At 34.0% G+C, this 11,636-nt stretch overlaps 1 long non-coding RNA gene across 2 annotated transcripts; it reads left to right on the forward strand.

Moving 5' to 3' along the window:
* Window positions 1-3,507: 3,507 nt before the first annotated feature.
* LOC107866281 lies at window positions 3,508-6,464 on the forward strand. Of its 2 annotated transcripts, none has more exons than XR_001672844.2 (5): window positions 3,508-3,995; window positions 4,075-4,443; window positions 4,546-4,644; window positions 4,737-4,975; window positions 6,017-6,464. It is a non-coding gene; the product is annotated as an uncharacterized LOC107866281 (long non-coding RNA). The 2 variants fall into 2 exon arrangements; XR_001672843.2 differs by having other exon boundaries at window positions 4,737-4,959; window positions 6,017-6,463.
* The last annotated feature ends 5,172 nt before the right edge of the window (window positions 6,465-11,636 follow it).

The following is an 11,636-nucleotide window of genomic DNA, read 5'->3' on the forward strand; positions in this document are numbered from 1 at the left end:
ATTTGTAAAACATAATAATTTCTTATATTTTGTCAGAAAAATATGTAAAACGTAAGAAATTCTTATATTTTACACGAAGTTCAAAATAATTAAAGTAAGTGTTTTGTTACATAGTAATAAATATTTTTTCGAAAATAGTACAAAAATGTAAAAAAAAAATTACGATGTCCACTTTAAAGCTGACCTCCCAACCACTTTCTTCTTTTCTCTTTCCTTATTGTCAATCACCAAATTAATGTACTGTTTTTTAAAATTGATAAAACGTAACTAAAAGTTAGTAGTTCAACTTTTTACAACATCATTACAATTTATTACGATGTTTTCTTTTAGAATTCTCACGACCCATCCTTTTCTCTCTTACCAGATCTGGTCCCCCAGTGTCTTTAGGATTTGTTCCCCACCACTAATCGCCAGTTTTTACGACCCCCCCACCCCCCCACTTCCTACAGAATTTTTCGGCGACCCCCACTGTCACTTTCCACCATTTGTTCTTCAAAATCTATTGAAGAATTTAGATTTAGCAACTTCAAGTTTGATATGTTTTTTATAATTTAATTTTAAGTATTATTTAAATTTGTACTCATGTTGATAGACATGTCTTTAATTTTATTTTATATTTTGTTGTACGAATTCTTTTGGACCCAGTAAAATTAATGGACTTAATTTTTTTTGGACTCATTAGAATGAATGAACTGAAAACAAGTCGACTTGAACCCATTTTGTTTTAATATTTTCGTATTAAAGTATTCCATTTTGTGGATAACTCAAAACTAGAACCCATGTTGTTTATGTCGGGAAAAAATGAAATTGTATGTTTTTTGACATCGGTAAAATCACTCTTTTGTTTTGCTATTGTCAACTTTATGGAATCATCTGGGAGCAGCACTAAAGTATTAAGTGCAACATTTTGAGTGAAATAGATTTATCTTATTGATATATATGGAATTCCACATGTATTAAATTTACTTTGTTTTGAGTATTATCTTTAAATGGATTGTAGATAGTATTTTAGACGCATCAAATTTCAAAGTTGATAAATACTTTTTTTATCATGTAATGTTTTAGTTTTCAACTCTGTTAGCATTGACATAACTTAGACATAGAAAAGGAAGTTGATGATTATTAAAAATTCGAAATTTCAAAGATAGAACTTTTAGTGTCAAAATAAGATAAGATTGTTCGCGGTTGTAATTTCACAATAGTAATTTTCAAATTAGATGTTCAATAACAACAACAAAAAAAAAGATAGTACAAGTTTGTAATTATAATGAGTACATATTAGGCTCGTTAAAAACTTGTAAAACATTGGCAATTTAAGTGAAAACAAACATGAATTTAATTATGGGAGCAGGTTGTTACTTAAAATGGAGCGTGTCGTGAATTCCGGTCCTGTTGAACCTACAATACTTAAACTACAGAGTGATCATCGGTCAGAGTGGCTATGGAGAGAAAAATTAGCATTCGATTTATGCGTTAGGCCTATCAAGATTGAGATGGCTTGGACTTTATTAACCTCGCACCCACCGCATCAGCGTGTTGAAGAATGCTTATCGAGTGCGAGATTATATAATGTCGTAAGAGTAGGTAGAATACAGTATGATCGACATCTTCTTACGGCCATGATTGAGAGATAAAGGCTGAAAAGTCATTGCTTTCACCTGCCTTTTGGTGAGGCAACGATCACACTTTAGGATGTATAAGTCCTATATGATTTGTGTGTTGATGGTGACCCAGTTTATCTAGCGGATATTTTTGGGAGGGGTCGGCCGTGGCGTGCTATGCTACAAGCACTCACAGGATATGATGGGCCTATTAATGATAGGAGTTTTGTGAGTTTGACGAATCTAACTGAATTCATTAAAAATGAGTTGGAAATCGAACCCATTGGAGATAATACTCTAGATGACATGGTGGATAAGATTGCTTGATTATACATGCTGGTGATTCTTGGGGGTGTCTTATTCCCAAACTCTTCGGGCATCTTGATTAGGCTACATTTTTAGCATTCCTAGACCTCATTGGCACTGTTGGTAGCTATAGTTGGGGTAGTGCAGTATTGGCCTACTTATACAGGTCACTATGTTGCGCGTCATATAAAGGTGCAGTAGTTCTATACGGATATCTACCACTTATTCAGGTAATTAAATGACTTATGTTATAATAGTGTTCAAATGTAATATGTGTATGATTTGTTAACTAATTTATTTTTCCACTTTAAGGTATGGTGTTGGGAGAGGATGTTGCCTCTACAACCAGGACTATATGAGTCGGAGGATGATGACGTAGTACTGCCATATGCCATGAGATGGACAAAGGGCGTTGAAAGAAAAATTGAGCCACATCACACTCTAATCGCTATTAGAGATCAGATAGATCACATGACGGAGGCACATGTAAGTCTTACTAACTAATGCTAAATATGAGATGTTAGTGGATTAATGTACTAGAAGACCTTTAGTATAATTATCCTATCTATTATTAGTTGTTATGATTCACTCAAGTGAGACTGCAAAATAAGTAATAAAGTGAGCATTGTGATATAATTGATAGTGATGTTTATATGCTACTAGTAAATTTATATAAAAATATTTGAGGTTGTTAATTATTGTAATTATTTGTTACTTTTATTGTAATTTTCAAGTATAAAAATTAATTATTGTAATATTCAAAAACATTTAATGTAATGGTTAAATCTTCTGATTGTATGATGTATAAGAAGGATATGAATGCTTTTATTAATCCATTTAATTGTCTTTATGCTGAGGTGGTTGTTAGTAAGCATATGTTGAGGTGGTTGTTAAAGCTTATGATTGCTCTTATTAATCCATCTAATTGTCTTTATGTAACGTAGTTTGTGTGGAGACCGTATGATGCGATATTGCATACATTGCCCCTGTGTTCCAAGATTGATGAGCGTGTATAGACTGCACGAGTGCCTTTGCTTTTCTTAGAGATAGATGAGTACCACATGCCTGATAGGGTGATGCGACAATTTGGTCTTCCTCAGCACATACCCAAGCCCTAGAGTGGAAACCCAAACACTTTGACATTGATCTATGTACTAGTGTGGATCAGTCAGTGATTGACCTATTAGGTCATTATTTTGATAATTGGAGGGATCGACATGAAAAATTGGTTGTGCCGATCCATGGTGCTGTACTGAGAGATTATGCACTGTAGTTCTTGAGGCACGGACGGTTGCTAGTAGGCAACCCTACCATAAAGGTACTTATAAATTTATAATTTTCCCATAACAAAATAGGCAACCCTACCATAAAGGTACTTATAAATTTATAATTTTCCCATAACAAAACATACATAAATAATGTAGGTGTTTATATTTGTTTGATTTATGTTAGATAAATAAGGATAAATTAACATTTTCATTTTAAAGTTTGGATTTTCTAAAGGACCTTAAGGGACAACCCCATGAAAAAGTAATTTCTAGATCATAGTAATATACTATAATTTGATAATCTTCTTATCTCTATCTTTATCTACAGGAATATTACAGAGCTGGATTTGTTCCTTCTGCTGGTAGTGTTGCTGCGTTGTCGATGTGACTTCGCAAGATTCTCAAGATTTCATTAGAATTGCAAAAGGATCCTGCACATGCTTTGTGGAGACATGAAATAGAGAGTATGGTGAAGCAGACATTTGAGGAGACTCGTGATGCCATACCGCCAGATGGACCATTTGTGACGCTGAATCATTCTATTATAATGTAAATGCTCGGGAATATGGCGAAGGCTGAGGTAGAGGGCGAGGATGTGGTCATCCTCTTCAATGTAATTGTACATGAATTATTTAATGAGCCATCACCGTCTACTCCTGTCATTCTAGCTGAGGCCATTCTAGACATGGCCGGACCCTATAGCATGAGGCCAATGGAACTACCATCTCGTCCTACAGACGGGAGACCTAGGTGAGATATGGAGGCAGTTCGTCTGAGTTATGGATCAGCCATTGACGATGGTTATATACCAGATATGCCGGTAAGTAATACAATATCTTTTTCTAACTAAAGAGTTATGTAATTATTATCATGCCATAATGGTGTATGTCTTGTTGTAGGGCCCCTCTGGTACACAAAATGTCGGGCAAACATTCACGCAACATACTGCTTTTGCCGATAAAACTAATTCTCTATTTGGTAATACCAACGAGATATTTGATGTGTGGACGTCTGGTCGTAGCTTGGAGTCATTGCTGGGTTATGATAGGCCGACATCCAGTGGCTTTCACATTGAGACATATCTTAACTTAATTTTGTAGTTTAAACTTCTTTGTTTTATATATATTCTTTATAATATATACTTAACTTTTTGTTAATTTTGTTATTAGCTTGATAGTATGTCTTTTCCTGCCTCCATTTGCCAAGCCGGAGAAATACGCCAGGGTGATATCCTCCCCACATAGGTCAGACCTCACAATGACACGCAGGTATACTTATTTTTTATTATAGTAATGATTAGTTCGTTCTATATTGCGTTAATAGATAATGTTAAGTGGTTTTAGTTAACTTTTGTTTAATTTCGTTATTAGCTTCAAAGTTTTTTTCCTATTTCCTTTGCGGACTTGCATGGTTTGACAAGTCAGAGTGCTATGCTGCCGGCATCGATTGGAGGTCCCTTAAACACACAGGTTTAATTTACTGTGTTAATTTTGTTAATTTTTTGTGTTAACATTAATATTGGCCTACTTATATAAATATTGTTTTTACTTTCTTTGTTCAGATTGACGGTTCTTCTTCAGTAGTCCCATCTTTGGACGAAGACGATTTCATTACAATAGATGCACACATGGCTCACCCACCTGGGCCCAAAGTGCCTGTTATGAGGGCCAAAAAGAAACGGAAGGAAATTCTTCCAACTAAGACGAGGAAGGATGGCGATGGATTTTGGCCTTTGGATGCTCTACGCAAGCCAAAGGGCTGCGGAATATAGTATACTTCCGTAGGTACTCTATTTTTCTGGTGTGTATTGAAGAATCATTTTTCCATTTATTTTGTCTTCTCTTTCTAGCCTTATTTTCAAGTATCATTGGAAGTATGATTTTGTGGTTTTGGGTATTCGTTGTTGACAATGTTGCGTTCTGCAATGTGATCAATTGCTTGTGTAGGGAAGGGTTTTCCCATGACTCAAGGTAAAAGTGTGGTTGATGGTTCTGTATATGCGCAAATGGTAGATTCTCTTTGTCAATTTGGGAGGTATAATGGGGCTGCTAGGATAGTTTATATGCATTACAGTTGTTGGAAGAAGGGATCCATTTTTCAATGTGCTTGCGTGTTTAGAACTACTCAGTATTGTCTAACTCTCTAAGAGGGTGGTTTAATCGCAGTTGTGAGTTGTAGCCGATTACCTTGTGGATAAGTGAAGGTGCACGCAAGCTGACTTAAAAGCATAAATTATTGGAAAAAGAAACTCAGTATTGAGAAGAATCACTTCCTCATGGGTATTTGTTGGAAGCGTGCATGAACGGATGAATGTAAAGTTAATTGCTTTATTAGTGTTCTAGGGCCAATAAGTGAGTGATCGAAGTGTAGGTTGAGTGCTGCTCAATAGTTAGAAGTTGTAAAACTGGTTCTATCTGAAGACAGATTCTAATGTGACATACAAACTGGTTCTATCTATAGACAGATTCTAATGTGACATACAAATTCAATCACGGAACATTTCCATTTCGCAGGTAAATTACTTTCCGGTCAGTAAAAGCAAATTGCAAAGAGGTTGCTTGTGAATTGTGATTTAATTTGCCTGGTGACGTCCTAAGTCTAAGTTGTAGCTATTATTCTTTATTAAGATTGCATTAATAGGTCCTGTCATAGGCATTTTAGTTCAGCATTTACTCTTAAATGTAATTGTGAATTTTTTTGTTTGTTGCTAAGCTATTTCCAGGTGTTTATGTTTATGTTGGATGTGTCCTGTCAGCTTGTAGCTAGAGAGCTGGTTAATGTTTATGTTGGATGTGTCCTTTCGTCTTCTTGTGCGTCATTTTTGTTTCCATAATTCTACAGGATAAGAAGTCATTGCAACTGGGGCCTGATGATCATTTACATGTGGAGGGATTTGCGTTGAATGTCTTTGCAAAGGCAGACAAAGAAGATCGAGCTGGGCGAGCAAGACTTGTATGGATTTTGTCAATTGAGTGACATACAACTTCTACTTTGCATTCTTATCGTTCTTCTTATATGGAAAGCTTTGAAAGGAGGAAGGAAACCTGTACCAGATGAGAGCCATTCAACCATTGATGAGAAACTTGGAGTGTAAAGTAAGCCCGAGGATTGTATGATACTTCAGTTTGATTGGCTTAATGAAGCAATATATCTTCGGGAATATAATTTCCCTCTGTTGAAGTAAGAAAAAAGTCTCACAATGGTGATTAATAAACAATATGTACAATATATATTGTAAAGTCCATATAAATTAAACCTAATGAAGATTTTATGTCTGTTTAGTACTTTATATCTTTGATGGTCTAAGTATTAAATTAATGTTGAATGGGTTTTCCATATATACAGTTGAGAAAATAAATGAATTTGGAAGTATGGCCAATAATATAATCACATGTTATTGTTTTTTCCCAACTCTAATCTAAGGCGAGATATTTAATTAAGTAACTAATATATTATTGAGTTAGTTAAGCATTCTGAACGTAATAACAACCTTTTTAATCTTCAGTCTAATTTTACGAGTGAAGTTTGCGAATGGTGAAATAATATAAGCTACAAAGAATATTTATTATAAGCTACAAATAATATGTTATCTTTATTATTAGACTGCACACACATTTATATTTTTATTTTGTGGGACTATTCAAATGCCAACTTTTGTTCTAATATATATTTAGAACAGTCTGAGTAACTCACATGTTGTCACATCAATAACACTACTGATATGTCACTATATGATTGATCGATCAGATTCAACTTTTTCTTTATCTGACATTGAAAAATGAAATTAATTATTATGTAGTATAATAATTTATAAAAGAAAAGAAATATGTTTGATTTGTCACTACATTAATGACAGGTCAAACACAACTTTTTCTTTATCGCACACGTCGCATCACCAACGTAGCAAAATAACAAAAAATCAAATTAATTACTTCGTTTGTTTAAAAAAGAATGACCTACCTTCTTAGACTGTCTCAAAAAGAATGGCCCTTTTTCTTTTTAGCAACCTTTTAATTTTAACTTTTCACGTGACATGTTTAAAATCACAAGATTCAAATGTCTTCTTTATTTTCTTAAACTATGTGGCTAGTCAAACTAGGTCACTCTTTTTGAAATAGAGGGAGTATTACGAAAACATCATATTTATTCCCTCTTAAATACCGCAAATACATCAATGATAACACCACAAAATCATTTCACTTATTCACAATGCATAGGAATAATTGATTGAAAAGTTGGTCTGTACTAAGAGCCCAGAAGCGAAAGGGAAGCTCCTACACCCTCAAAAAATATTTTGATTGCTACACCGACATAAAAGGTAAACAGTGCTATGGATTACTTCGTCCACTTCTGAATGAACCTATTTCTATCCATTATGATTTAGGTGTTGCCGGATATGTCATTAAGGGAGAGGCACAATCCTCTAAACCAAAAGATGTGTTAATTTGGGTGAAAGACTTCAGTAGCTCAAATTATATTAAAAAAGATGGGATTGTGAAGTCTTATGTCGCTGACACGGTTTGACTGTACCACAGGCAATCTCAGCAACTATTCAAACATATAAATTCAAGGATGAAACATTAATTATTGAACACTTGAATAGGGGGATATGTGAAATAGAAAAAGCACTAGAAACCTTTCATGCACTAAACGATCTTAACTATCAGGAAGCTGATGAAGAAGCACACTGGCAACTCCTAGAAAATTCAAACTTACACAAAGATGTTTCTTATCCTGTATATCCATTTGTTAACGAGTGGTTAGGCAGAAAAAAATATTTATCTTTAACCTTAGATTTTGGAGTACCACATTGTTGTCTAAATCAATTAAGTGTTTGTGATGAGTCTATGCAAAAAATGAGTGAAGATTCAAATGTAAATAGTTGTGATGATGATGACATCGATTTTGTTGTAGAAACTCTGCATGTGATTAGTATGACAAATTTATTAATCATAAAATTGTTTATTGTAAGCACAAAAATAAAAATTATTCAAAAAATAATTGTTTCACATACATGAGAAAAAAGTTCATACGTACTAACAATGCGCTCAACAAATGATGAAAATTTGAACAATAAAATCAACTACCACCACATGAGGTATTTCTAACTCGAGATGAACTAGCGTTGCGATCTCGCGAGGGACAATTGCGCTTATCATGACCAGTATGTTTGCACAATGAGCACTTTCGAGAGAGAGTACTTGCTGGAATGTCCATTTTATTATGTATGCGAGTTATTTTTTTGGAGTTCAATTTTCGTAGAAATCTTTTGTTCGCTATCAAAGTCAAAGGACTTGAAGGCCAATACGCCTCATCTCCGAGTGAATTCAATTATCCGGAGTAGGCTTTATGATAGTTGCGCACACTATATTTCTGTGCAATATGATCCCATGCTTGGTACCCAATTTGGTCAAAGCCCTTAATGACATGAGAACATAGAAGGTGATATGATTGTCATTTACCACATTGACATATTCCTTGTGATGCATTAACGATGTGCTTATTACCACCACGGTCACGGTATGTACGTGTCAGTACCTCAAATATATTATATCTTTGTTGGTGATAGTAGATGAGCATGTGGCTCTCTGATTTATACAATTATCCTCAAAACGTTTGAATGAATTGTGCATCCATTTCTGACTTTCCGATATTAACCACATAGCATAAGCTAATCATGTAACAAATCGACCCACAACCTATTTATAAGTAAGTCTTACCATCGCGGTAACTAGTAGTCCCCTTGCGGGCTTTAGGATTCCATTAAAAGACTCAGAGCTATTTGTTGTCATCATGCCACATCTTCTACCATCATCTTTGTGCACTGTCTATTTGTCAAGATCAAAACTCATTAACCATGCATATGCTTCCATGCTAATCTATTTAATCTCCTGCATTTTTTCAAAAACTTTTTCTCCTGATGATATGTTGCAGCTGCCCATAGAAGATTGTTTAGAGTAGAATTTTTAAATTGCCTTTGAAAATTAGCCTTGAGATGCCTTGAACAATATCGATGGTAAGCAAATGGGGCCTGCCAAATAGGTAAGCTATATTGAGTTGACAGTATTCCCGTATGCCTATCCGATAGTAATGTTACACCTCTACGATTTTTGACAATATGCTGATGTAATGATCCAAGAATAAAGTCCACATCTCTTTACTCTCATTCGCAGCTATAGCAAAGGCCAAGGGAAAAATTGAGCCATTATCGTCCCTTCCAACTGCAATCAATATTTTGATGTCATATTAATCATACACATGTGTTCCGTTAATTAATATCATGGGACGACAGTAAAAAAATCCATCAACACATGGCTTAAAAGTCCAAAACATATAGTTGAATACCAATTCACCGACATCATCATGCCACTCCAAATTCCATTCCACAACAGTGCCTGGATTATAGAATTTCAAAGCATGCATATACCTCAGCAATGATTGAAAAAGCCTTCCCAAGTACTATAGATTTTTTGAAAAGCACTTTTGCATTCGAGATAGGATTTTACTCTACTTACCATTTTACCATATGCTTTAAGAATCGCTGTTTGACAGTCTTTAATAGGACACCTGACATGTTCAAATCATAATAATTTTCAAACACAAATATGTATTCCTTTATTGAAGTAAAAAATAACCAAATCATAAAATAATACCTTGGCATTTTTTCTATGTCAGTGAGGAGAACGGAAGCAATCATCTCGACATTCAAGTTAAAGTGGCCTCCATGATACGTACCCATATTACATGTGTGTTCATCATGGTACGTCCCGATTGTCCACATATTAATCTCTTTGAAATTATATGTAGTGGCCTTAAATTCACACCCTTGATCTGCACGTCTGCAATAAATTTTCCATGATGTTTTTATCGACTTATTGACACAGTACTCTCCCGCCCACTTGTAATGTAAAATATTCAACGCTCTTTGCACCTCCTTCTTTGACTTGAACAACATGCCTTCTTCAACATAAAAATTGTTATTCATAAAATCTTGTGGTTGATGCCACGCACCTTGTGATGTACATTTATCACCGTGGGTATCCATAAACACATTTGGACCATCTCAAGGGTGGTCATGATAAGGAATTTCATGATGATAAAATTCAGGGATATCTACTAATGGTGATTTGACTACTAATTGCCGATTTTATAGTGGCAAAGATTCTTCAACGTGAGTAGGAGTAATGGATATTGGTCTTATTAAGCGATTAGGATTCATAAATTTATCATCGCTCGACGATTCTACAAATGAGATTTCATCTTCAGATTCATCAGTATTAGGTAAATAATCACTATCACTTTGTGAGCTTGATCGATAATTTGACTGATCAACATGGCCGATATTTGCAGGAACATTGGGCTGATATTGCATAGTATTTACCCTAAATATGAAAAATAAAGTATATAAATATATATGTTTATCACATTAATTTAAACTACTCAAATTAAACTTTAATTTTTGAACGTACCGATAATAGTCAGTTGAACCAAAACTAAACGACACATGCACATTAGAGAATGTTTCAGCATTTTTCATCGATTCAAACTGTGAGGTCTGTCCAAAATAATGATCTTATCTATAACTTGGAACAATATTTATCTCATTTTATGGTAAAGACCTACAAACATAATTAATAATCAAACACTTAAAATATTTTGTCAAAATTTTTAAATAAAAATGACACAAATTAATGAATATTGCCAGTCATTTTCATTAATAGTTTTGTTCAAATCAAAATCATATCTGCCGGTATGAATATTTTGATATTGAGTCATGTGAGAAAAATCACTAGACTGAGTTACAGGAATTATCTCCGAACTTTTACGATTTTCTAATTGAGAAAACACATTATTTAATAAAGGAGAATGACAACGGCTAGACCTAGGCTCCTTCCTAACATAAACTTCAAGCACAGTTAGTTTGATTTGATCTTTGTAGTCATTCAGAGCCCTCAAAAAGTCACCCAACGAATCGTTATCATTTATTAGCCATTCGCCAAAATTTACTTGTCCTTGACCTAAAAATGACATTGGATATTTTTCAATTATAATCAATTTATAATCAAAACTGTTCAAACCCATCCTTTTATAAAGTGAATTACATAATTTCTTAAATTGAAGATTCAGTGGATACTTGACATTGTATTTTGAGGGACAATTATAATGTATGGTGTTTCCATCATAGATAATGTCACCATAACAAAAGAAAAAAACTCTAACTTTTGATTCCGAAGACATTCTTCATGATTGAAACTAAGAAAAATAAAGAGATGATGAAAATGTTAGAGAATGGTGAACCAATATGTTGAAGGCATTATTATATAGTGTTTGCAGGGGCTTGGGAGCCATAAATAAAATGGAAAAAAAAATATAATGTATCATTTAATTATTTACTCGTTTTTGTGACACGTCATATAAAAAATTATACATTCAAAATGGAAAAAATTAGAAAAAATATAAA

Source organism: Capsicum annuum, chromosome 3 (assembly GCF_002878395.1).
Source record: "Capsicum annuum cultivar UCD-10X-F1 chromosome 3, UCD10Xv1.1, whole genome shotgun sequence".
Taxonomy (NCBI): Eukaryota; Viridiplantae; Streptophyta; class Magnoliopsida; order Solanales; family Solanaceae; genus Capsicum; species Capsicum annuum.